Below are 27,246 nucleotides of genomic sequence, written 5' to 3' on the forward strand. Positions count from 1 at the left end.
CGTGGAGTCTGGGGCCTGGCTCAGCAGCACATGAAGTGTTCTGGTTTCCCAACTATGGAAGCTCTCCCAAAAGGACCAAAAAGATATTCTCCTGGGTTTTATATGGAGGGTTCATTATGTAGTCATGATAAGCTAAGTTGTTGGCCATTGGCTGATTCAACCTCCAGCCTCTCTTCTCTCCCTGAAGGTCAGGGTATGGAGTAGGAGACTGAAAGTTTTAACCTTTAATCACACGGTTGGTCCTCCTGGCAACTATCCACCTCTTTGGGGGGGGGGTGTCTAAAAATCACCTTCATTAATAAAGAGAGTCCCGTTTCACCCTTATGGCTTTGAAAGTTTTTAGGAATTGTGGATGAAGACAAAATATGTCTAAGAAATGCATTTTGGGTCATCTGAATGACCAAATATATATGTCTTATAAATCATGCTATCATACCCTTGGACTGTGAGCTTTGAGCACTGACCTCAGCCATGACCCAATTTTCATTTCTCAGTTTTCCCTGCACTGGCTCCCATAAGACAACATTTCTGTCCATGAAGTTTCCACACCATGCTGCTTTCTCCCTTTTGGCTCTTTCCCCAAAACACAACCCAGAGATACACAGGAGATAAATACCTACTTCTTTCTAACTCATTAGGGCAGAGGAGTCAAGAGCATTGACAGATCGTGATGATGGCCAACATTTATCAGTTCCCTACAATGTGCCTGGATTGTGTTTGTTTCGGTCTGGGTGAATTACGTTATGTGGAAGCTTCCATCACTTTCCTCACTTTATGTCTGAGGAAACTGTATGAAGCGCAGGAGGCTAAGTGTTTTGCCCTGGTTCACAAAGCCAGGATATGAGGAGGAAGCATTTGGTCTAGCCAGGCCATTACACTTCCCCCAGGCATTATTCACTCATGACTGAAGCAGCCCTCAGCGGTGCGCAACGTGCCCTCCCCAAACCTTCAGCACCGTGCCGCTTGCTGTTTCTGTCTTCCTCCCTCCATTGGCGAACCCCCAGTAACTAAATGTCAGTGATTTCAAATAGGAAGCAATTTGCAATTTGAAACGTTTCTAGACTTTGAATCATCTCCCAGGGAGTTTCCATTTTAAAATCTTGGCAGGAATGCTACCCATCTAAGTACTTCGGGAAGTACAATACGTCTCAAGGCCATGGGAATCCCGAAAGAATTTTACCTGTGGGAGATGTATTTGGGCAGGGGGCCTGGGTGCGGCACTGGTGGTTGAACACCTGGGCTGGACCATCTTCTGAGCAGCAGCAAAGCAGAGCCAAGGAAGGCCCGGGCCGCTGGACTGGCTTGTCTCTCTGTGGGATGGTGGAACCAAGCTGAAGAGACCATTGTTTTCTCTAGAAGGGGAATCAGATAATCACTTTGTGACTGAGTTAATGACAAGCGAGAGCTTTTGTGAGACCACAGGCCAGAATCACTTCAAGTTAGAGGCGGCTGGCGTCAGGCTGATGGTGGGCAGAGAGGCACACACAGCACACCGTGTCTGGAGGGAAAGACATGAACTTCACAAAGAGAGCTACTGCCGCCTGTTCTAGGCGCAGAGCTAGATTTAGTTGTTGGCATTTATTTTCCAGTTAGTTGGGATTTGTTCTGAAAGTATGTGTACTATGTAATAAAAGTATGTTTTGAAGTCAGTAACTTTTATCTAACTTGTGTGGGAGTAAAAGGATAAGCCTTTCCACTTACTGACAAATGACCATATGGTTGGCTCAGGGCATCTAGAAAGATCAGCTGGTGTCACCTGAGTAGGAATATACCCCTTTTTCTTACCACAAAAGAGAAATAACGGTCAGATTAAAAAAAAAGATTTATTTTTTTAGAGTGGTTTTAGGTTTGTAGAAGAATTAAGAGGAAGGTACAGAGATTTCCCATATCCCCTCTGCCCCCACACCTTCACAGCCTCCCCCTTCATCAGCAAACCTGTATCAGAATCATATATTTGTTACAATTGATAAACCTACATTTACACATTATAACCATCCAAATTCCTTATTTTACGTTAGGGTTCACTCATGTACATTATATGGGTTTAGGCAAAGGTACAGTGATACATACCCATTATCATATTATCTTACAGAGTATTTTCATTGCCCTAAAAATCCTCTGTGTTTCACCTATTCGTCCTATCCCTTCCCCTCCAATCCCTGGTAACCTCTGGTCTCTTACTGTCCCCAAGTTTTGCATTTTCCAGAATGTCATAGAGTTGGAATTATGTAGTATGTAATCTTTTCAGATTGGTTTCCTTTGCATAGTAATATGCATTTAAAGTTCCTCTATATCTTCTCATGGCTTGGTGGCTCATTTTTCAGGTGTTGGTTAATATTTCCTCATCTGGATGTACCATACTTTACCCACTCACCCCACTGAAGAACATCTTGGTTGCTGCCCAGTTTTGGCAGTTATGACCGAAGTGGCTGTACCTGTTCATATACAAGTTTTTGTGCTGACATAAGTTTTCAACTCCTTTGGATAAACACCAAGAAGCACTGATTGCTAGACTGTGTGGTTATGAGCGAGTTTGGTCTCTTAAGAAATTGTCACGGTGTCCTCCCAAGTGACTACCATTTTGCATTCCCGACAGCAATGAAGGAGAGTTCCTGTTGCTCCACATCCTCACCAGCATTTGATGTTGTCATGTTCTGGAATTTGGCCATTATAATAGGTATGTGGTGCTATCTCATTGTTTTAATTTTCATTTCCCTGATGCCATATAATGTGGAGCATTTTTTCATGTGCTTGTCATCTGTATATCTTCTTTGGTGAAGTATTCATTAAGGTCTTTGACCCATTTTTTAAATCAGGTTGTTTGTTATTGTTGAGTTTTAAGGATTTTGGGGGGGTATATTTTAGATGACAGTTGTGTCTTTTACAGATGTTTCCTACAGTCTGTGGCTTATCCTCTCATTTTCTTGCCATTGTCTTTCAAAGAGCAGTTTTTAAGTTTAGTGAAGTCTAGCTTATCAATTCTTTTTCTCATGATTATGCTTTTGGTGTTGTATCTAAGAACTTGTCACCATACCCGTGGTCATCTAGGTTTTCTCCTTATATTCTAGAAGTTTTATAGTTTTGCATTTTATGTTTAGGTCTGTGATCCATTTTGACTTCATTTTGGTGAATGATTTAATGTTTGTGTCTATATTTGTTCTTTTTCAAGAGGAAGCCCAGTTGTTCTAGCACCACTTGTTGAAAAGACTATCTTTGCTCCTGTATTACGTTTGCTCCTTTGTCAAATATCTGTCAACTGTATTCAGGCAGGTTTCTTTATGGGCTCTCTATTCTGTTCAGGTGATCTGTTGGTATGATCAGATTCTAATTGTCTATAATTTTACATATTCTGTAACAAAGAAAAGTCGAAGTTCATGAAAACTTCTGAAGTTGTACATTTCTGGATTCAGTGACACTGGACTTAGATTTAGTTTTATCCCCCACAGACTTGTTGCAAAATCATGTGCTTATTTTTCTGCTTTAGCCAAAAGTTTATGAAGATGGGAGTAGTTAAGATGCAGACTTGATGAAGTCATTGCTTCCGTATGACACTTCCAGTGGCCTCCCACCCTCTCAATAACTGTGTCCTCCCATGTCTTTGCTGTGCCTTCTGGCTCCTGCTGACTTCTCACCCCATGTCCACGTCTGATGCTGTTGCTGCCTCCCCTGCTGCTGGCTGTCCAGCCCCACCGGCTTCTTCTGGTTACAGGAGCGGCTGCCTTACCCGTGCCCCCCCGCAATCCTTCCCCTTCAGCCTGTGGATTTTGGTGCCCGGGATTGGCCACCACCCCCTCACCCCTTTCCCACTGGCTGCCTAATTGACATCTACTCATCCCTTAGGCTATCCCCCAAGTGCTGGTCATGGTCCCCTGCCTATACTGCCAGGATATCTTATACTTAATTTTCATGGTGGGTCTAATGGGGGAAAGGAACCCAGTCTGTTTCTTAACATTTTACTTCCAGGATCTAGCATCCATGCCTTAGGTGGCATGGATGTTTTAATTTCCTGCACTCAGATGGTGGGGTCATAATGTTAGTTTTCTTATGCCGGACGCTGCTGTAGGATGATGCAGACATTGGTGCTTTATACTGTTTGCTTTTGTTCGTAGAAAACTGTCTTGAGTTTTAGATCTAATTGACTTATGTTTGAATGACTACGTTAGCCCCCTATTTTAATGCTTAATGCAGCGAGACTCGGGATCTAAGAGACAGTTTTCCTAACGATCTTACTGGGTCACCGTGTTCCTTAGTGTGCAGTGGCGTTATCTGTGCTTGACTATTGCCCAGAGGTGTCCGTAGAGCTGAGGTGTTCAGGCATTCTCAGTACACTACTCTGGTGTATACACGTCGATGTAGAGTTATCTGTATATGGTAAGTGTCAATCCTGTGAAAATATGTCACCCTTTTATAATTCGTACACATCTTAAGTGGACCTGTTTTTCTTCTAAGTTCATGTAATAGCCTTTTCAGTCTCAGTGGGAATATTTGTGACTTAAAATGCTTATTTCCCCCGGACCATTGTAAAATTCTAAGTTGTGAATTGTTCATCGGTAATTACCCACCCCCACTGTCTTCTTGTCTTTTCTTTTTTTTTTTTTTAACAAATTGTCTTGTAATTTATCAATTGAGATGCATAGGCTCAGATTTTTTTAATTTAAATTTTTTATTTAAATGCAGTTAATTAACACATAATGTATTGTTGTTTCAGAGGTACAGGCCTATGATTCATCAGTCTTATATAACACCCAGTGCTCATTACATCACATGTCCTCCTTAATGTCCATCACCCTGTTACCCCAGCCCTCCGTCCCCTCCCCTCCAGCAACCCTCAGTTTGTTTTCTGTGATTAAGAGTTTCTTATGGTTTTTCTCCCTCTCTGGTTTTATCTTTTATTTTTTTCTTCTCTTCCCCTATGACCCTGTTTTTTTCCTTAAATTCCACATAGGAGTGAGATCATATGATAATTATCTTTCTCTGATTGACTTATTTCACTTAGCACAATACCCTCTAGTCCCATCCACGTTGTTGCAAATGGAAAGATTTCTTTCTTTCTTTTTTTTGATGGCTGCGTAATATTATAGGCCCAGGTTTTAAACATCTAAATCTAATTGGTAATTCAGGGTGTGTTTTTCTCTGATCTGCATTTCTCTGATGTCTTTCTCTGCCTTTCATTCACTCTCTTCCTTCAGACATAGATTATGTTTAGTATTAGAGACTTTCTTGGCACAGAAGGGTAGACAATGTGTATTGTCTTGATCGACTAAAACCTATGGCTTGACTCTTAATTTTTACCTAGTGTTTGTCAAATGCACCTGTAAACCGCTCTGGGTGGTATTTGTAACAAAATGTAACCACGTGAGATGAGGCCCCAGACTCAATGGATCAAAAGCACTTTGGTCCTTGTCACCACAAGGCACCCTTCTCAGTCCTCCCATGTGCCACCTGGGGTCAGGCCAGAAGGAAACAGAGCTGTGTGTGCGGCATTGTGCGTTCTCTGCTTGCTTAACCTCTGGCGTGGGGAGCAGGGACACCGGGGGAGGCCGTGCCTGCGGCACTCTTAGGAGCACAACAAAGATTGTCTTGGCACCAAGTCTGTTGAGCGGAAGGACCCACATGTGTTTAGCTGCTTGGGCAAGGCATAGCATTTAAAGCCCACAGAGAGGGACCAGGTATCATCTCTTGCTGCAGCAAGGTGGTTTTTTTTTTTTTTAATTTTTTATTTATTTTCAGCGTAACAGTATTCATTGTTTTTTCACCACACCCAGTGCTCCATGCAATGTGTGCCCTCCCTAATACCCACCACCTGGTTCCCCCACCCTCCCACCCCGCCCCTTCAAAACCCTCAGGTTGTTTTTCAGAGTCCATAGTCTCTCATGGTTCACCTCCCCTTCCAATTTCCCTCAACTCCCTTCTCCTCTCCATCTACCCTTGTCCTCTATATTATTTGTTATGCTCCACCAATAAGTGAAACCATATGATACTTGACTTTCTCTGTTTGACTTATTTCACTCAGCATAATCTCTTCCAGTCCTGTCCATGTTGCTACAAAAGTTGGGTATTCGTCCTTTCTGATGGAGGCATAATACTCCATAGTGTATATGGACCACATCTTCCTTATCCATTCATCCGTTGAAGGGCATCTTGGTTCTTTCCACAGTTTGGCGACCGTGGCCATTGCTGCTATAAACATTGGGGTACAGATGGCCCTTCTTTTCACTACATCTGTATCTTTGGGGTAAATACCCAGCAGTGCAATTGCAGGGTCATAGGGAAGATCTATTTTTAATTTCCTGAGGAATCTCCACCCTGTTCTCCAAAGTGGCTGCACCAGTTTGCATTCCCACCAACAGTGTAAGAGGGTTCCCCTTTCTCCACATCCTCTCCAACACACATTGTTTCCTGTCTTGCTAATTTTGGCCATTCTAACTGGTGTAAGGTGGTATCTCAATGTGGTTTTGATTTGAATCTCCCTGATGGCTAGTGATGATGAACATTTTTTCATGTGTCTGGTAGCCATTTGTATGTCTTCATTGGAGAAGTGTCTGTTCATATCTTCTGCCCATTTTTTAGTATGATTATCTGTTTTGTGTGTGTTGAGTTTGAGGAGTTCTTTATAGATCCTGGATATCAACCTTTTATCTGTACTGTCATTTTCAAGGTGGTTTTTTAAAATTTTTGTTTTGTTTTCTCCATCAGATATCAGAATAACCAAGTGTGTTCTGTTGGCTGTTTCTTGGCATAATCCACATGGTTCTCTAGTTTCACGGAAACAGACCAAATGAAATACACAGATATATGGGGGCTGGGGGGTGTGGGAGGGCGCCTTATTGTCTGCAATAGTGCTTTCCAACCAAATAGCTGTAGGTAAACCAAATTTTATAAGATTACCTGATTTTAATCCTCATCATGCCGTCATTCTTTAAAGGAGACCCTTTGTAATGTGGACAATCCTTGCAGCAATAATGCATAGCCTCCTCCAAAGCAATTTTTTAAAAATCCTGTTATGTTAAATTTTCTTTGGTGGAGACATGCCCTTGGGGCCCCTTAAGACCACTTCAGCCTTTAGTTTTGGCACAAAGGGCTAGTTCTTCCGTGGGAAGCTGGACTCTGGAGCCAGATGGGCTGAGTTGGAATCCTGACTCTGCTACCGGGATAGTATTTAGCTGTCTCTGCCTCAGTTTCCTCTTTGGTAAACAGGATGCTGGTGATAACTTCTTTGTAGGGTTGCCGTGAGGATTTAGTGACTAGTGATGTAACTTCTGGATCACTGCCTGGACTACATATGTAAGGTGCCTAATAAGTGTCTGCCTCAGTATAGGATGCTTCCGTGTAGTCTTTTGTTCCCTGAGAGAGAGCAGGTGGTGGTGCTAAGGATTTACCCTGGTCATAGAAGCTTTTACATAGTTAAGAAACTATCAAAGAAAAAGATGAGGAAGTAATTTAATCTGGAAGAGTATAATTAAAAAAACAAAACAAAACAAAACAAAATAGGAAACTATTATGCCAAACTTTTAAGTTCAAACTGACTGTAACAAAGAAGTTGCAAGTCTGAGTGGCTTTACAAAATACAAACATTTCTTTCTTGTATGTCATTCAGATTGAGGCGGTCATACAGCCCTGCTGAGCAGTTAAGCTCAGTGTGGTGATTCAGGAAGCCAAGCACGTTCTCTCGCATGGCTTCGCCATATTGGAATTCTTCACTTCAGCTGTGGGGATGAGGAAGAGAGATGGAGGGAGGTAGAGAAGGAGCGGGAAGGGGGATGGAGGGAGAGATGCTGAGAGAGAGAGAGAAAGAGGGAGGATATGAATGAATAGAAGCTCAGAATCTAATGAAGGATTTTAGGGAACAAGTGTGGAAGTGGCCAACATACCATTTCTCTTCCTGTTCCATTTACCAGAACTAGTCACATGACCCTCGTCTACCTGCCTGGGGTTCTGGGAAGTGTGCCCTGTAATAGGAAGCAGGACAGATGAATATTCATGTAGTCTATAGCACAATGATTAACCATATCACATATTTCTGCTAAAATATCTGGCAGATATTTTTCATAATACCATTTCTGAAACTCTATAATGTCAAGAGCAGCAAAAGTTTTATAAATTATTGTGTTTCTTTCTTATTTTTGAAATTTGCAGAAAGTCCTGAAATCTGGTGACCTGTACTTGTAAACATTTTGTTGTGCTGTTAGTCAAGAAGCAAGGACTCTAGGTGACAGTATCTTAATAGCCATCTCTGACAGGCAGGTTCCCATTAAGGAGAAAGTTTTTATGTTTTGTATCTTGCTGGTGATCAGTAACTGACAAAAGGCAAGAAGGTAATGATCTTGTTATGCATTGAAATTGCATGGGACAGTCCAAGAGTATTTTTGTTTTGTTTTGTTTACTGCTCCAGTAAATACAGCTCACTATTGCAACTAGTGTTTGTATTCAGCTCTGATGGGAGGGATGATGGCCGCTTCCTGCATCTTGTATCAAATAAAGGGACTTAATCCAGCAGCTTTATTAATAATATTTCACTTGAGCAGTTCTTTTCAATCATAATTGGCCTCTGCACAGACGGAGAAGTTTATTTATAAGCATAAACCTGGGGGAGTTTATACCTCACGGACACACCTTGAGGCCATGCTTAACTAAGCCTCTAGGTTAATATATACCTCACATTTTTCAGGGTTTTGTAGTTCTGTGAATTAATTTTGGATCCCATTTCTTCTGCTACGGCTCAGATGCGTTAACACAATTGGGAAGCAAAATAACATTCTGGCGAATCTTGTGGTCTTCAGCTTCAGACGGGTGGAATCCCAGCTCTGCCACTAAGTCATTCTGGGACCTTGGACCTTTTGTTGTTTGCTGTGGTTGCCTAGGAATTTCTAGTAACAAATACCAGACTGGTGGCTTAAACAGCTGAAATTTATTTTCATACAGTTCTGGAGGCTAGAAGTCTCAGATCAAGGTGCCTATGGAGTTTGTTCTTTTTTTTTTTTTTTAAATTCAGATTTAACTGAGTGTTCTCTATTTTTTTTTTTAAGATTTTATTCATCCACTTGACAGGCAGAGATCACAAGTAGGCTGAGAGGCTGGCAGAGAGAGGAAGGGAAGCAGGCTCCCTGCTGAGCAGAGAGCCCGATGCTGGGCTCGATCCCAGGACCCTGGGATCATGACCTGAGCCAAAGGCAGAGGCTTTAACCCACTGAGCCACCCAGGTGCCCCTGTGGAGTTTGTTCTTGATGAGGCCTGTCTCCTTGGCTTTTTGATGGCCACCTTCCTGTGTCTTCACAGAGTCTTCTCTCTGTACCCTTAGGGTATCAGCCACTGAACCTGAATCAGGAGCACTGCTAGCCTCACTGACTCACTCCTTTGTCCTCCAGCAGCTGAGTTGCCCAGTTTTTCTTTTGAAACGACTCTGGAATATGTATCTTTTAATAAAAGTTAATAATGACAGCTAGGATGGTCACATATAAATACATGTGAATTTATGTGAAGTAATTTTTAACTGACTATAAAATAACAGGTACATTCACTCTTATGATCATAAAGGCTGAAATATGTCTTATCAGAGATTAGTGGAACATGTTATTCATCAGTTTAATGGTTACCTTTTTTCCCTGTACCTCTTATTACCTTTCTTTTTTCAAGTTCTATTTTTATTTCTACTCATTCATTCATTCATTCATTCAAGTGGGCTCCATGCCCAGTGTGGGGCTTGAACTTATGATCTTGAGATCAAGAGTCACATGTCATACCAGCTGAGCCAATCAGATGCCCCCTATTTACCTTTCTGTTAAAAAAAAATACCTGCAAGTGGCACCTGGATGCCTCAGTCCTTAAGCCTCTGCCTTCGGCTCCGGTGCTGATTCCAGGGTCCTGGGATCCGGCACTGCATCGGGCTCTCTGCTCAGCGGGAAGCCTGCTTCTCCCTTTCCCACCCCTCTGCCCCTTTCCCCCCTCTCGCTGTGTCTCTGTCTGTCACATAAATAAACAAAATCTTTAAAAAAAATACCTGCGGTAATAACAAAAATGCCCCTTCCTGTCAATCCCTCTCTATGCCTTTCTCTTCCCTCACCAGTCTACATTTTCTAGCACCAAATCATGACTGGGAAACCTAAATATATACAGTTTTTATTTATCAGTCATACCTCAATACATCTAGGAAATAATAAACTTGCTGTTCCATTTCAAAAATACAGAGAGGGCGCCTGGGTTTCTCAGTGGGTTAAAGCCTCTGCCTTTAGCTCAGGTCATGATCTCAGGGTCCTGGGATCAAGCCCTGCATTGGGCTCTTTGCTCAGTGGGGAGCCTGCTTCCTCCCCTCTCTCTGCCTGCCTCTCTGCCTACTTGTGATCTCTCTCTCTGTCTCTGTCAGATAAATAAATAAATTCTTAAAAAAAAAATACGAAGGGTAGTGCCACAGCATCACTGCCTGCCTGCTCTTCTTTCCTTTCTGGTCCTTCTGTTATTGTTGCTTTTTTTGGTTCTTATGTGTCTCATTCCTGAAAGTATTCTGAAAATTTGCCTTTTTATTTTTTACTTTGTTTAATTTTAATTTTTTTTTTTTTGGCAGAAAAGAGCAAGTTAGTACCTTGTATCTAAACATCAACCTTGTGGAGCGAAGACTAATTCAGTCGTACGAGCATGTTATAAGGAACTTTATCCGTGAGATCAAACTGCAGAGCACAGAAATGGAAAACCTGGCCATTCCAGTGAAGAGGTATTAAAGGCCTTCCTGTCTTTCTTCTTCTTTTTCTTCTTCTTTTTCTTCTCCTTCTTCTTCTTTTTTGTTAAAGATTTATTTACTTGTTTGACAGAGAGAGACAGCAAGAGAGGGAACACAAAAAGGAGTGGGAGAAGGAAAAGCAGGCTTTCCGCTGAGCAGGGAGCCTGACATGGGGCTCGACCCCAGGACCTTGGGATCATGACCTGAGCTGAAGGCAGATGCTTAAACGACTGAGCCACACAGGCACCCCTCTTCTTCTCTTTTTTTTAAATATATATATAGAGAGAATGTGAGTGGGGATGTGGCAGAGGGGTAGAGGGAGAGAGAATCTTAAGCAGGCTCATATGTGGACGTGGAGTCCAACATAGGGCTTGAGTTGATGACCCTGAGATCATGAGCTGCACCAAAATGCAAAGTTAGATGCTTAACCATCTAAGCCACCCAGGTGCCCCAAAGCCCTTCCTTTCTGAGTGGTATGGGGAGGTCCTTTCACTGGCTCTGTGTCCAGGAGGCACGTGGACTGAACTGCACGATCCCATTATGATGTGGGTGGACGTCCCGAACCTCGGGCATCTGGAGCTTCCTAAGCTGGGCCAGCATGAAGGCTGAGTCGGGCAGGACGCTTTAAGGACAGCCAGCAGTCCATCAGTAGGTCACCGTGATCCTATCCTATAAACTTTTCAAGACCAATGATTCCATACAGAACAGTTCTGACAGGTTTGTTACTGTATATCCATCCTCTTGAAGCCTACCGGAAATGTCTCATCTGGAGAGGCAGACAGGACAGCCCTTGAAGCCTGGCCTGGTCATGGGCTCGTGTGTGACTTTGGGCAGGAACCTGCATCTATAGAACAAGACTGTAAACGTCCACATTCTCAGGGTGTGGAGGGCCAGGAGATGATGTCCCAGGTGAAGCCCCCTGCCCCAGGCTGACCACATGGTGGGTGCTCAGTGGTGGGATTCTTCCTGTCTCTGGCCCTCCTCACCCAGCCTGAACTGGAAGACAGAAAACTGTAAGCCCGTACCGTCCTATGGCTTGTGTAAGCCGTAGCTGGTTTACATAGGATAACTTACCGGTTTGACCAGCAGCCCAGGGCAGAGGAAGGGGTTACACGTGTTACAGTCCAAACGTCAGCCTCTCTGTTCCCTAGAAGGACTGCAGTCCTCTGGCTTTAGTGGGAAAGAGAGCATTTTGTTTGTTGTAATTCCTGGCTGTTCTGCCCCGTAGTGGCTTCTCGTGGTGGCCATTTCACCAGTGTCTCTGAGTGTGAGGCACGTCCTGCTGGCCTCTGCCCAGAACTTGTAAAGGCCCCTTTGATAGGATGTACCCCACCTACAAGGGGGCAGGAGAGGGTATGCCTCGGTCTCTCTATTCTTTCCTTCCACATGATGATCAAGCTATCTAGTTAACCTTTTGGAGTTTAAGTGAAGGAAATTAAAATATAGGAGTGTTTTCAAACATTGATGCTACATAGGACTTTTTATAGTTCTGGAGTCATGCGAGAGTAGAGGTATCATGAACATTTCATGAAATTTTCTCTCAAATTTGTCTTCTAGGGGTTTTCAGTAGGAGAGTAGGGCGGTCCTATGAACTCCAAATTCTGTAAACTAGGGGTGATTCACAGACCCACTTATTGAGTTTTCAGAGTGTCCAGGAATATCTGTTAAAACAGACAAACTTCCATGCACATGCATGTGCACAGACACACACGAATTTATATGTGACCTTTAAGGATAGTACCATATAAACCCACAAGGGAAAAAAGAATGTCATTCTTCATGTTCTCATCACCAGCCAGGCTGCTGTGCCTCTGCGGAGGGAATGTCTTACCTGTGCTGAGCTGTGTTCCTGCTTGTCTCCTCGCTGCTGCTCAGCTGTTGGGGTGGGAGCCTTAGTCAGACTCTGTCCCAACTACCAGAGACCTCACTAAAGTGCTTCAATGATGACTGTGAAGTCCTCCTGTGTTCTTAGCTGAGGACCATCACCCTCACCTGGGGTTGTGGATGGGGGCAGATCTCTATCTTTTCACTCTGCACTTGGACCTGAAGGATGGGCAGTGTCCAGATGGGAGCCCTGGACTAGGATAGAGTGGACAGTCTTCATCATGCCAGACATTTCACTATGAGCTAGGAATTGCTGGGGCAAACACGGTGTCCTTATAGACTTAGACCTAACTTATAAAAAAAAAAAAAAAGTTGCTCAGAAGTGAGGAAGGTGGAAAGAACACATTCAGGAGCAATCCTGGATATCGAGAAGGAGCGGTTGGAAAAATGGTAATAGGGGGAGGAGGGATGTGGGACTTGGCTGTTTTATAGTCCCAGAATTGAGCAGACCAAACAAACTTTCTGTGGAGATAAGTAGTTCTTAGATGTCTTATAGCAGGTATTTATAAACGAACCAGAAATAGCTAACTTTCCAAATGAGGTTAACATCTCTTCAGGCAGGCTGTCAGGTAAGAATGAAGTAAACACAAGGGGAAAATAGCAGTAAGTCACTCAGAATTTTATTTTGGGGCCTTCTCCCCACCCCTCAGGACTCACTTGACACTTTATATAGAAATTAAAGTAATGTATGCACAGACCGTGTTAACAAGGGAGCCAGCAAGTGGAAAGCAGGAAAAATGGTATCCCAGAGCCATCAAACTGGGAGACAGGAGATCTTCTGTTACGTTCTTTTTTTTTTTTTTTAAGATTTTATTTATTTATTTGATAAACAGAGATCACAAGTAGGCAGAGAGGCAGGCAGAGAGAGAGGAAAGGAAGCAGGCTCCCTGCTGAGCAGAGAACCCAATGTGGGGCTCCATCCCAGGACCCTGGGATCATGACCTGAGCCGAAGGCAGAGGCTTTAACCCACTGAGCCACCCAGGCGCCCCATGTTAGGTTCTGTTGTCTGCTTTTTATCAATGTCATGTCATTGACCCTCTAAGTCCCCTGGTGGCTCTTGTCATCTAGTTGAATAGGTAAGACTTATGAATGAGAAACTTAGATAATCGGACATACATCAGAGAGAGAGAATAAAAAATCCATTTTTTTAGGGTTTAATCTGCAGCCTCGACCATTGTAGAGTGACAGATGTCTCCATACTAGCCAGTTCCTTAGGAAAACTATGCCACAACTCTCCTCAATGACATGTTCCCATTTCTAACTTTTTGGCAAATCAGTGTGCTCTGCATCTGTAGAGAGGAGATTTAGGGACAACATTAGTAAAGGAAATAGAATTTTTCTACAATGTAAAGACTAGTTTTATTCTAGAACTTTAGGAAGCGGATTAGAAATAATTGTTGAGATTCCTTTTTTTTCCCTTCTAACCGTAGCATATAACATTGTGTGTTTTATACAATAACATTTCAGAATTCTGTCTAAAGATGTGTTTTCTATGCGTTTTTTTTGTTTTGTTTTGTTTTTTGGTCTAGGATTGTCACTCAATCATGGGAGCAAAAAGGATTTTCAGAATTTATCAAGAGCTTCCCAGTGATTTGATATCTTTAGCTGTTCTTTGTCACAATCTAGGTTAACACTATTTTGTCTAATTTATACCATTTACTAAATATCTAGTTTTAATGTTATTTTACACCCAAGTGGTCAGAGTGCTAATCCTGTTTTATGATGTGGAAGAACAGGGAATACTATTTAAAATAGTGTGTTTCTCCACATCTGTAACATAGGGGTTGAGATAGACGAGGTTGAAGCTGTCTCTGCATGTTGCAGTGAAAAAGTGTGCACCCTCTTGAAATTCAGAGCCCAGGACAAGGCAGCCATGCAGCTGAGTGAGTTGGAAGAGGAAATGGATCAGAGGATTCAGGCAGCAGAACACAAGACGCGTAAAGATGTGAGTTTGTGGGATTGGCCCTTTCTTTCCATGATTCCTGATGGATCGCCTTTTACAGACCGGGCACCGGGCAGGGTGTTCCATGGGGCTATTTTTGGTAGCAGTTTTGGGGGGAGAGCAAGGGGAGAGAGAGATAATAAATGATCAAATAAAGTAGATAATTTCAGTAGCTGTGAGTAAAGAGCAAGTGTGGTCAACAATGATGGGGAGAAGAGGTCAGCGGGTCGGGGCCTCTCTGTCGAGGTGCTGTGAGAGTGGAGGCCCGAGGAAGAAGGCAGAGCCCCCCTGGGGTAGAGAAGGGTGGCTCAGTTTTTATGCCACAGTCTCCCTGACCATGCCCACTGCCAACTTTAAATCTAGATTGCAGGGAAATTAAAATTCTGTCTGTGAACTTCAGTGTTTTATAATAAAAAGTACTTTTATTCATCACTGAGTGAACTCTACAGTCGAAACTTGCTTACCTTCACTGATTTCCATAGAAGCAATGTTTGTCTTTTTTCCTTATAAACTACAGCTGGGTATGAATGTTTACTGGAAACGGAAAATAGACTTACCTGTAAGGCTAATGTTGGGTTGGACATTCTCTGTTCATTTGCCCTGTTAACTCCAAGAGGCAGCAGGATGCAGTGAGAAGGGCCTGAGTATTAGCATCTGATTGGCCTTAATGTGCTTCCCGGCTCTGCCTTTGCCCAGGCAGGTGGCCCTGGGAAAATAACTGGACCTCTGACCTTGGTGGTGCCATTTTTAGAATGGGGTAATGCACCAGCCTGCTTCACGGAGACCCAGCCTGATGATGTACGTGAGTGCCTAGCACCGGGCCTGAGGCGTGCTGGCTGCATCCTGGCTGTGGCCGGCCTGCTCTTTTCCGTGGCTCTTCATACTTTGTGTCCTTCCAGATTCTTTGCCTTGGCCTGCTGTACCCCATATATGACTTTGGGTCTCTTCGTTGTCTTATCTCTTACTGGCGAGTTGAGTAACTGTTGGGACGTCATGTTCTGCAGAGTCAGTGGCTCACAGTCCATGGGCCCGCTTTAGTGCAGTGGAGATCCCATTCTTCTGTTGGCACTCCAGTTGTTGTAGTCTAGAAACAGGAAAATCATATATATTTTTTCTGCCTTTTTTCCCTCTCCGTGCATTTAATCTGTGTGCTCATTCCTTCATCGAACACTTAAAAGCGCATGTGCTCTCCTGCCATCAGTCTCACTGCTTCTTAACCAGCAGACTTGTAGTTGGTGGTGGAGCCCTTACCAGGACCCCCACACCCTGTAACTTCATATTTGGCTCAGCTCGGCTCCCTGTGGTTCTTCACCGCACAGCTCTGGTCCGGCGTGATCATCGCTCTTCCTTCTCTCCATCTGTTTTCTGTGCCCCTCCTTTCCATTTTCCCGAACTCAACCAAGCTTAGAGAAATTCTCCCCGTCTCCTTGATGCCTCCTTGCAGTCTTCTGGCCATATTCACCTCTTCCTGACCTTGACTCCTTTTTCCCCAACAGTGTTGTTCCATTGCTCCAGGTCAGTATTTTAGACTGTAATGGCTTTCTTGAAGTAGAATTGACAGACAAGGAGCTGCATATTTACAGTACAGAATATGATAACACTGGGTGTACCCATACTCCATGAAACCACCACCACAGTCAAGATAATGGTGTTATCCGTCCACCATCTAAATTTCCTCAGGCCCCTTTGTCATGCTTCCCTTCCTCCCTCCTCTGCCTTCCTTGCCAGGCAACCACTGGGTATCTTCTTCTGTGAAATATCTGTTAAAATCTTCTGTTCACTTTGAAAATTAGGTGGTTTTCTTATTATGCAGGATTTTATTTTTTTTAAATATAGTTTTCTTTTGGACTAATTTATTTATTAGAGAGAGAGAGCACGAGCAAGAGGGGCAGAGGGAGAGAGAATCTCAAGCCGACTCTGCACAGAGCCCGACCCCAGGACCTCGAGATCTGATCTGACCCGAAACCAAGAGTCAGACACTTAACTGACTGCACCACCCAAGCACCCGTTATGGAGTTTTGAGAGCTCTTTATATATTCTGATTTTAAAATTCTCTCCCACATGGTTACTTGTCTTTTCATTCTCCTAACAGTGTATTTTGAAGAGTAGAAATTTTTCATTTTGATGAAGTCCGATTTGTCAATTTTTCTTTAATGGATCATGCTTTTGGCGTCTAAGAAATCTTGACCTAACACAAGGTCACAAAAATTATTCTGCTCTTTTCTTCTGTAGGTTTTGTTTGTTTTAGATTTTACATTTAGGATCAATTTTTCAAGATATGGGTCAAAGTTCCTATTTTTTTGCAGGTGGATATCCAGCTGTTCCAGCACCGTTTGTTGGAGATTATTTGTTCTCCATTGAATTGCCTTTGCACTTTGTCCCACGTTGGTTTACTGTATTTGTGTGGCTTTATTTCTGGGCTCTCTGGTGTGTTCCACTGATTGCTTCATGCCAGTATTACATTGTTTTGGTGACTGTTGCTTTATAATAAGTCTTGAGATCAAGAAATATTAGTTCTTCAACTTTGTTCTTTTTCAAAGTTGTCTTGGCTGTTTTATATCCCTTAATTTCTATAGCATCAGCTTTTCAGTTTCTTAAAAACAAAAAAAGAAAACCCAGACCTTCTGGGGGTTGATTTGATTTTATTGCATTTATAGATCAATATGGGGAGAATTGGCATCTTAACAATAATGAGTAATTTGATTCATAAACTGGATGTATTCTCCATCTATTTAGGACTTCTTTAAATTTTCTTAGCAGTGTTTTGTACTATAGAGCATACGGATCTTATAAGTCTTTCCTCAGATTCATTCCTAAGTATTTGATATTTTAATGCTACTCTAAACAATGTTGTTAAAAATTTCAATTTCTGTTATCCAAAGTGGCTGCACCAGTTTGCATTCCCACCAACAGTGTAAGAGGGTTCCCCTTTCTCCACATCCTCTCCAACACATGTTGTTTCCTGTCTTGCTAATTTTGGCCATTCTAACTGGTGTAAGGTGGTATCTCAATGTGGTTTTGATTTGAATCTCCCTGATGGCTAGTGATGATGAACATTTTTTCATGTGTCTGGTAGCCATTTGTATGTCTTCATTGGAGAAGTGTCTGTTCATATCTTCTGCGTATTTTTTAATATGATTGTCTGTTTTGTGTGTGTTGAGTTTGAGGAGTTCATTATAGATCCTGGATATCAACCTTTTGTCTGTACTGTCATTTGCAAATATCTTCTCCCATTCCGTGGGTTGCCTCTTTGTTTTGTTGACTGTTTCTTTTGCTGTGCAGAAGCTTTTGATCTTGATGAAGTCCCAAAAGTTCATTTTCGCTTTTGTTTCCTTCACCTTTGGAGACATATCTTGAAAGAAATTGCTGTGGCTGATATCAAAGAGGTTACTGCCTATGTTCTCCTCGAGGATTCTGATGGATTCCTGTCTCACATTGAGGTCTTTTATCCATTTCAATGTTTATAGCAGCAATGGCCACAGTCGCCAAACTGTGGAAAGAACCAAGATGCCCTTCAACGGATGAATGGATAAGGAAGATGTGGTCCATATACACTACGGAGTATTATGCCTCCATCAGAAAGGACGAATACCCAACTTTTGTAGCAACATGGACAGGACTGGAAGAGATGATGCTGAGTGAAATAAGTCAAGCAGAGAGAGTCAAGTATCATATGGTTTCACTTATTTGTGGAGCATAACAAATAATATAGAGGACAAGGGTAGATGGAGAGGAGAAGAGAGTTGAGAGAAATTGGAAGGGGAGGTGAACCATGAGAGACTATGGACTCTGAAAAATAACTTGAGGGTTTTGAAGGGGCAGGGGGTGGGAGGTTGGGGGAACCAGGTGGTGGGTATTAGGGAGGGCACAGATTGCATGGAGCACAGGGTGTGGTGCAAAAACAATGAATACTGTTACGCTGAAAATAAATAAAAAAATTTTTTAAAAAATTTCAATTTCTGGTTTCCCATTGTGAATATATAGAAATACACCTGATTTTTACATACACATCTTATACCCTATCATATTTGTTTACATTGCTCACACTCAGTAGCTTTTTGGGTAGATTCCATCAGATTTTTTAGGTAAATGGTATGTAATCTATGAATAAAGACAGCTTTATGTCTCTCTTTCTGACGTGAATGATCACTTCATTTTTCTCTCTTTATTGCACTGGTTAGAACAAGGAAAGTGAGAGCAGACATCCTTATCTACAATCTCTCTCTTAACAAGAAATACGATGTTGGTGGCATGTTGTTCATAGATGCCCTTTATTGAATTTTGAGCATGTTCCTGGTTGGCTAAGAGTTGTTGTTCTAATTAGGAATGGAATGTTGGATTTCATCAAATGCTTTTTCTGTAGCTATTGAAATGATCATGGCTTTTCTCTTTTTTCGACCATCAATGTGGTAATTACATTGATTTTCAAGTATTAAAACACACTTGCAGTCTGGGGATAAACCCCACTTAGTTATGATGTATTTTCATTTTTATATCTTGGTTAATTCATTTTGCTAAATTTTGTTTATTATTTTTGCATCCATATTCATAAAAGATATTGGCTTGTGGGTTTCTCTTAATGTGTTTGATTTTTGTTTCAGGCCAGTGCTGGTCTCACAGAATGAGTTGGGAAGGCTTCCCTCCCTTTCAGTTTCCTGGAAGTTTGTGATGAGTTGGTCTGAAGCACCACCATTTCTACCTAAGTTACTGTAACGAACCCCCGTCCGATCTCTGGGCGTCTGCCCGTGACAGGTTGGGAATGGAAAGAGCTACATAGTGGTGATTTCCTTTATTAAGCTCTGAACCAAATATTTTTACACCATAAACGTTATGTTTAGTGTCACGGCGCTGGTTTTAGTGAGAAGACTTGCCAAGATGCCAGGAAGGCTGTCTGAGGTAGATGCTCATTGGAAGGCTTCATGTCTTCATCTGCCTGTGAGGGGGCAACACTTGCTTCCTCACCTGTAAAGCTGAATAAACTCAAGAGACTCGCTTAAAACAAGGTTACCATGAGTGAAGATGTTCTTCTCCAGACATTTCCTCCTAAGCATAGAAGATTTAATTTACATGGATTATTTAATTTATATGGATTATTTAATTTACTTGGATAATTTAATATAATCCTCACATTAATCCAGTAAGGAAATGGAGGCTTCAAGTAAGTCGTCTCAGCTAGACAGCCAGTAAGAGGGATGTAAGACCGTGTAACTCCGGCAGGTGTTGAGACATGGGGTCATGTCTCCCCTGCAGAGAGGCCTTACCTTACCTCCCGACTCACTTCCTGTCACATCTCACTGCTAGCTTCTTCTTGTATTGCTTCCTGAGATCATCTTTGCTTCCTTTCCTCTCCCACCAGGATGCGTGTTGGTCTTTGTTGCTCCTGCGCTGTCCCTCTGTGCTCAGGAGTGTTGGCATATAGGAGGCTATCAGTGCATATCTGAACACTCAGTTTCACTGGCTATTAACATAAAAATGTATTTGAGTTCTAAGCATAGGGCATAAAGTTCCATGCTTTGTGAAGAGGAAAGGGAAATTTGAAGATGTCTGGGCTCCTGGGAGCTGCAGGCCTTGACCTCCTGGTGTGCCCCTTGGCATTCTCTGATCCAGGCAGGGTACATCTGAGAAGAGCCAGCCCGTGCAGAAGCACTTAGCGTAGAAATTTGCAGGTGATGTGATTTGAATTCAGGTAAGGTGTAAGCTCTTGGAAGAAGGATACACCCACTGGACCTTCCTGGGCCCTGATGCCATGATAGGGTGCAGGCAAGCACTTGGGCTCTTGCTGTATATTTTAATTAACAACAGCAGTAATTAACTAAACTAGTTACTAGATGCTCCCTGGCCTCCTGTCACAACATGAGTGATAGTCTTAGGGGCGTCTCTCCAGGTGATGTGTGCATGTCAGCTTTCACTTGCACAGGTTTCAATTCCATAAGAGCTGTACCTTGAGAGTCAATTGGTTTACTTCTGCCATCCCTTCTTGCCCTCCCTGTGTGGGAGACTTGGGATCAGCCTTAGTTTGACACAATACATTTCGCGCTCAACGGGGCCTTGAAAAACCTATTTAAATCAGTAAAATCTTTTTTTTTCTTTTTTTTTTTTTTAAAGGAAAAACATAAGGCTGAGGAAGCCCTCAGTGACCTCAGACGTCAGTATGAAACAGAAGTAGGGGATCTGCAGGTGACAATAAAGAAACTTAAAAAGGTAGGTTTGTGGCAGAGAGGCTTCTAGGAATAGCCTCAGTATATCAGGGTGTTTAAGTTTTTAGCCACTGAAAACATTGGGAATCATATTAAAGCAGCAGTTGGAATCAGATTTCAGAGTCAAACTGGACTTCCTGAAAGATGGTTTTTTAAAGGTCCCTGATTTTCTGTTTCAAGGGCAGCCTTTCTTCTGCACAGGTCTAATAAGTATTTCTGACCCCTTGGACAGTTGTCCATCAAACCCCAGTTTTCCTTCCTCGGGTACCCTCAGTGCCCACATGTTCAGTGGACTCTGCTCAGGACAGGAGGGATCCTGTCTTTACTGGTCACATATTCTCATATCCTTGCCTCCAGCTAACAGCAATGGTCAGTATTCGGTGAATATTTATTAAATAAAGTAAATATTCTTGTTCTGTGCAGAAAGTTCCACATGTAGGGCACCCCTGATTAGTAGGAGGTAGGAGAGAACTTGCTGAAATGTGAGCAAAGGTGTGATTGGGTTTGGCCTTTGCTGTGTTTGCTCTCTAATGAGTAAGGTATTCTTCACCCTGTGATGTGCTGGTAGCTACTTAACAACGGGCTCTGGAGAGGGGAGGGAGTCAGGCACAAATCTGTAATATTTGCTGATTTCCATGGTGTTAACGCTCCCATCATTACAATTTTAAGCTGCCAAGTTGACATCACTGAGAGCAGAGTTTGGGAAGAGGTACATCCCATTGGCTCTCCGCTGCCGGCCCAGGCTCTCTGCAGCTTGGTACTGGATCCACCACTTGGGTGTGGGTTGTCTCTGTAGCAAGCAGAAATACCTTGGTTAAAGTGAAAACGGGTACTTTAAAAAGAATCATTCCTGAAAGTGGCACTGTGGACTTGGGCACATCACTTTGGTTCTCTGGTTGTTCATGTGCTAACATTTAATGCTCTTTCCAGTGTTTATAGTCAATGAGATTAAGTGACGATTAGCTGTATTTTATAGTCTATTGCAGTTCAAACCTCTGAGATTATTAAAAGTTCTCCCCAATAGCCTTCTTGGGAAATTATGATCAATGTCAGCCTTTTCTCTAGTTGACAGAGGCCATTAGACCAGAGATGAGATGCTTGAATTGCACAATTTGAACAGACCAATCCCTTGCTGATGCCAGAGTCACAGATCTCCTCATCCTGGTCCTTAGTTATTTTCCTGTCTTCTGACATCTTTAGGCTAAAAGCAAGTTATGCAGAAAAGACACACAATTTCTTGCCACGATGAGGCATATGATGAGGACCACATAGGCCCTGGACAGTAAGAGTCAGAAGTGATGGGACCAGAGTCCTCATCGTGGCTCTGCCACTTTCTGCCAGTTGCACCTGGGACAATTGACTTTGTTATTTTATCATTTCGTTTCTCATTTGTAAAATGGGATTAATAATTGACTGTCCCGGGCGCCTGGGTGGCTCAGTGGGTTAAAGCCTCTGCCTTTGGCTCAGGTCATGATCCCAGGGTCCTGGGATCGAGCCCCACATCGGTCTCTCTGCTCAGCAGGGAGCCTGCTTCCCCCGCCTCTTTCTGCCTGCCTCTCTGCTTACTTCTGATCTCTGTCTGTCAAATAAATAAATAAATAAAATCTTTAAAAAAAATAATTGACTGTCCCGTCTCAGCATAATAGCTGAGATGTTACTGACTTTATAGTTTAATAAGCTCTTTTTCACCATTTTTAAATTTAATTCTCAAGCTTTCTCTGAGGAGAGGTGAATATGCTGCTTTCGCTGCTGAGGACACGGAGTCCTCGAGTCACAGTGCTAATAAGCCGTGGAGTGGTTCGCTACACTGTTTGTGCTTTCTCACTTGTACCAGACTTCCCGCCTGCTGGGGAGGCTTTTTTATAAGAGAGCGGATGGGGATTTACATTAGGGAATGTTAAAGGCTTAAACTATGGAAAAGATTCCAAATTGATTATGATTGCCATTACCCTAGGCCATGGATTCTGAGGAAACTAGTTTTTTTTTTTTTTTTTTTAGGATTTTTATTTACTTATTTGACAGAGATCACAAGTAGACAGAGAGGCAGGCAGAGAGAGAGGAAGGGAAGCAGGCTCCCCGCTGAGCAGAGAGCCCGATGCGGGGCTCGATCCCAGGACCCTGGGATCATGACCTGAGCTGAAGGCAGAGGCTTTAACCCACTGAGCCATCCAGGTGCCCTAGGAACCTAGTTTCCCCCCCCCATTTTTCTTCTCTGAAATTGGCATGCATCTGAAAAAATCAGGGGCTCTTCTCAGAGCTAGCCAGGGGGCAGAGTCGTGGTCTCGTGTGAAAACTTTTAATAGAAGCATCTGGTAAGTTGAAGAAAGTCCAGCATCCCATTACTTAGGCTTTGACTTAGTGTGATGAAATTTAGCTTCATTTTGGTCACTGCGTAACTACTCAGTAATGGAAACCCACGGATCCCCACCGTTTCCAGGGACTGTCGGCTCTTTGTAGGAGAGACGTTTTAGTTTTCCATGTTAGAGATGCTCCTGAGCTGGTTTAGTCTGGTGATACTGACAAGTCACCCAGAAAGCAAGCTGCGGTATACATCCATAGAGTCTGGGTGCATATGTCACTAGCTTCCTATCACACTTAAATGTTACTGATTTCAGTTATTCTAGTAAGCATTTACTGGAATCACTGTGAAAAAAAGAAGTGAATCTGACGCTAACACTGCTGTTAAAAATCTTGGACTCTGGTGGGAGAGGTAAGGCATTCGTAAATAATTATAATACAGGGTAGAAAGTGTTAAGTACAGATAAATTTCTAGGAGAATATAAAGGTCCAGACTCATATGCAACGTAACTGAAAAGGTGAAGTTAGGTCACTTAATAGTTGAATGGCTTCCCAAAAGGGCTGTTCAGTTGTTTCAAAGGAAATTCATTAAGCCAAAAAAAAAAAAAAAAAGAAAGAAAGAAAAAAAGAAAAAAAGAAAAAAAAAACCCTTTTTAAATGCTTAAATTATTGAAACCAAGTTTTCAAATCCTCATGGATTATATGTAGCTTAATGATTTACAAAGTTGTATCATGTCGAAAATTGAAGACTTTTAGAATTCCTATAGCTATATATTCAAGGATACTAATACACTTAACTGAATCAATCCAAAGTGAGTTTGTACATGAACAGCTTTTATTTGTTCTTTCAGCTAGAAGAACAATCAAAACACCTAAGTCAAAAAGAAGATGTGGCTGCCTTAAAAAAGCAAATTTATGATTTATCAATGGTAAGAATCACCTTTCATTCCCAGAAATACATTTCCTCTTCGATAACTAGACACGATTGTGCTGTTTATCGGTGTTCCGGGGATGGAGAGAAATTAATACTGCAGTGAGAGAAAGCCTTTGATGTACCTTTGACCAAACATGTTATTCAGGCTAGTATCCTCAATGATTCCCCACCTGCTTTTATTTATTTCTTACTCACAGCAATGGAGGCATGGCCCTTGCACTTCACATAGTTAACCCTGCATTCCTGCAACTTCAGCTCTGCTCTGCATCTCTGGCTTTGTGGGATGAGGGGATAATTGCCCTTTTCTTCCTCCAGCGTTCCTCTTTCTGTCCCTTTCCCATCTTTGTGACCCTGCCTTTGGTCTTTCTGTTGCCAAATTGACAGCTTTTGTATCTGTTTTATCATCATCATTAAGTTGTCTTTATTTTGTTTTTAGGTGGACTCTTGAAAAGTTAAAAGCCACTAGTGAACATTTCCTTTGTTAGGACTCTATATACTCTCATTGCCGAGCCCAGAAGTGAGCCAGCTTGCTGCAAGTGCATTTCTTTCTCTCCATTCATTATCCCCATACCACTCAGAAGAGAAGGCTCCTAGCTTCATGGTCACGTTGGAATGTGCCACTGGTTCCAAATTTTGCCACATCTTAGTTAGCTCTGTATTTGGATCATGACTTTCTTGTAGAGTTGCTTATTTTTCTTGCATTTCCTGGTTGAGTTTTTGGTTTCTTGTAAAAAGAAACTCTGACATCTTCAGGATATCATCCACTGATGCCTTCCAACTTCTTATTTATTCTTCCTAATGCGTGGAATTTGTTTTTTCTCCTTGAAAATGTTAATTTTGGAGTCTCCAAAATTTCAGTTCTTATTGGACTGATTGTTTTTTAAACTCTCTACCCATACATCATTCTGGAATTTCTGAACATTTTAGGCAGCTGGTGTAGGATTCCAGTGCACCTAGGTAAATAGGTCTGTTTACCTCGGGACCTCCTCCCTGAGAGGGTGTCTTCCTAGGAGCTGTGTGTGTGAAGCTGGCTGTTGGAATGGGGGACCCCTGATGACCGGAATGAGTGGGATATGGATAAGAAGCCTTAGGACACTGTATAGGGGTCATTCAGTTCTTTTTCTTTTTAAAGATTTTATTTATTTGTTTGAAAGAGAGAGAGAGCAAGTGGGGGCAGAAGGAGAGGCAGGGAATCTGAAACAGACTCCACGCTGAGCACCGAACCTGAGGCGGGGCTCTATCTCATGACCCTGAAATCAGGACTTGAGCCCAAACCAAGAGTTGGATGCTTAACTGACTGTGCCACCCAGGCACCCACTTCAGTTCTTTTTAAAAAGACAAGCCCTGTGTTACTGCCTTGGGAATTGAATCTGACTATCTGCTCTTCTTTGCTAGTGTAAGAGAGGATGACCTGGGGGCTGCGGGCTGCATGCCTTAATACACAAGTTTAATCTCTGTTTTTAAGCTCCTTTTCCACCTGTTGGCGGGTGGGTCCTGCCCAGCTAATTGCCTCCTCCTTTGCTCTGTGGTACAACCTTTCTCACGCCTGTTCCAGACCTACTATGCTCCTGTTCTCTTCTCTTCTGTCAGCACATTTCCATCCAGTTTCTATCTTCCAGAAACGTATTTAATTCACTTGACTGTTGGGGGGCCCCTCTTGCATTCTTGTAACCTGTATTGGTTTATTTCATGTTATTTGGTATTTCATGGGAATGGGGTCTTCAAAGGGAATGAAGAGTGTTCAGTCCCATCATTTTGTACTGGAAGCCTCCAGTGTTTTTTTCTTCTTTTTTAAGAAAAACAGACTTTTTAAAAAAACCACACTATTTTTAAGTGCAAAAATCACAAATGTTAGGTGATGAGATATATTGTAAAAATTAGCCAGTCTGCCCGGTGATAAGTACTGTTAATTTCACAGCATATTTGTCAGTAGATTCATAGCTCTCATTGAGTAAAACAGATGTTTACGTGTTTGATCTGAGTTAATTTGCCAATAACATGTTAAAGTACATCACGATCATGTCTTGACTGGAGTTTTTTTTTTGGCACCAAATGTCAAACGTTAAAAAAAGAACAATTTCACTGAAAAACAACCTGAGGGTTTTGAAGGGGCGGGGGGTGGGAGGGTGGGGAAACCAGGTGGTGGGTATTAGGGAGGGCACAGATTGCATGGAGCACTGGGTGTGGTGAAAAAACAATGAATACTGTTCCGCTGAAAATAAATAAAAAAATTAAAAAAAAAATAAATAAAATTTGAAAATAAAAAAAAAAAGAACAATTTCAAAGATTTACCTTTTTGAGACTTTACTACCTTATGATATTTTCAAATCACCTTGAATTGGTAACTAGTTCTTCAAACACCCAAGATTTGAAGGACTGTGGAGGTGTGGGGGTGGGGTGTGAGGTTCCATTACGCTTGACTCTCCCGGGTGGAAGATGCCCGAAATCTAATGCTTGTGCTATTCCTTTCCTTCAGGAAAATCAGAAAGTTAAGAAAGATCTTTTAGAAGCACAGACAAATATAGCCTTTCTTCAGAGTGAATTAGATGCTTTGAAAAGTGATTATGCCGATCAGACTCTGAATTCAGAAATGTATGAAACTTGACATTTTATTCTTTAGTTTGAGCGGGTTGTTTGTCTAGATGGCCATCCATGAGAATGAAGTCAGCTACGTAATCATAAAGGGTTATTTATTGACCTTGCTGGTATGTTCTTTGCTTTCCAAAGATTTCACTTTCAGTGTCCTATTTCCTAGTAATTTTTTGCGTTAAAAATTTTTTTTAACAAAAAGATTAATTAGTATAATTATTGACTGCTTTGGAGAGTGTGGGGCTTAATAGATGTTTGAATTACTGGGAACAGAAGAGTATACCTAAAATGTCGGCGGTCAGTGCTAATTGAAGTGCACATACACAGAGGTACATACACGTATGTATACATATACATGTATATGTATGTATGATATATATACATATATGTGTGTGTATATATGCAAATTCCAATGTAAGTATCCATATATATCCTTATACCCATATATGTCCATATAAATGGATACTTATGTGGGTATTTGCATTCACAGATTTGCATACAAATGCGTATATGGAGATATATACATCCATGTGTGTGCATGTGTCTATATAAACTTGTACACTTGGGGAAAATATCATGCTTTTTGTTTTATTTGCTTGCAAACCTTAATCACAAGGTTCTGTAATGGTCAGCTGTGAAACATTTAAGTACTTATTGTATACAGGTTCCTGACTTATAGAAGGAGTAATG

General features: G+C 42.1%; 1 pseudogene across 1 annotated transcript in view; it reads left to right on the forward strand.

Annotated features, from left to right (window-relative positions):
• Positions 1 to 27,246, forward strand: part of LOC308353556 (ras and EF-hand domain-containing protein-like) — a 71,924-nt pseudogene that overhangs the window by 11,923 nt on the left and 32,755 nt on the right. The window contains exons 2-6 of the transcript in view: positions 10,559 to 10,705; positions 14,451 to 14,541; positions 20,644 to 20,739; positions 23,885 to 23,962; positions 26,444 to 26,559. The product of the transcript in view is annotated as a ras and EF-hand domain-containing protein-like (transcript). The remainder of the gene's footprint in view (positions 1 to 10,558; positions 10,706 to 14,450; positions 14,542 to 20,643; positions 20,740 to 23,884; positions 23,963 to 26,443; positions 26,560 to 27,246) is intronic.

This window comes from Martes martes (genome assembly GCF_963455335.1).
Source record: "Martes martes genome assembly, chromosome: 12".
In the NCBI taxonomy this organism is placed as follows: domain Eukaryota; kingdom Metazoa; phylum Chordata; class Mammalia; order Carnivora; family Mustelidae; genus Martes; species Martes martes.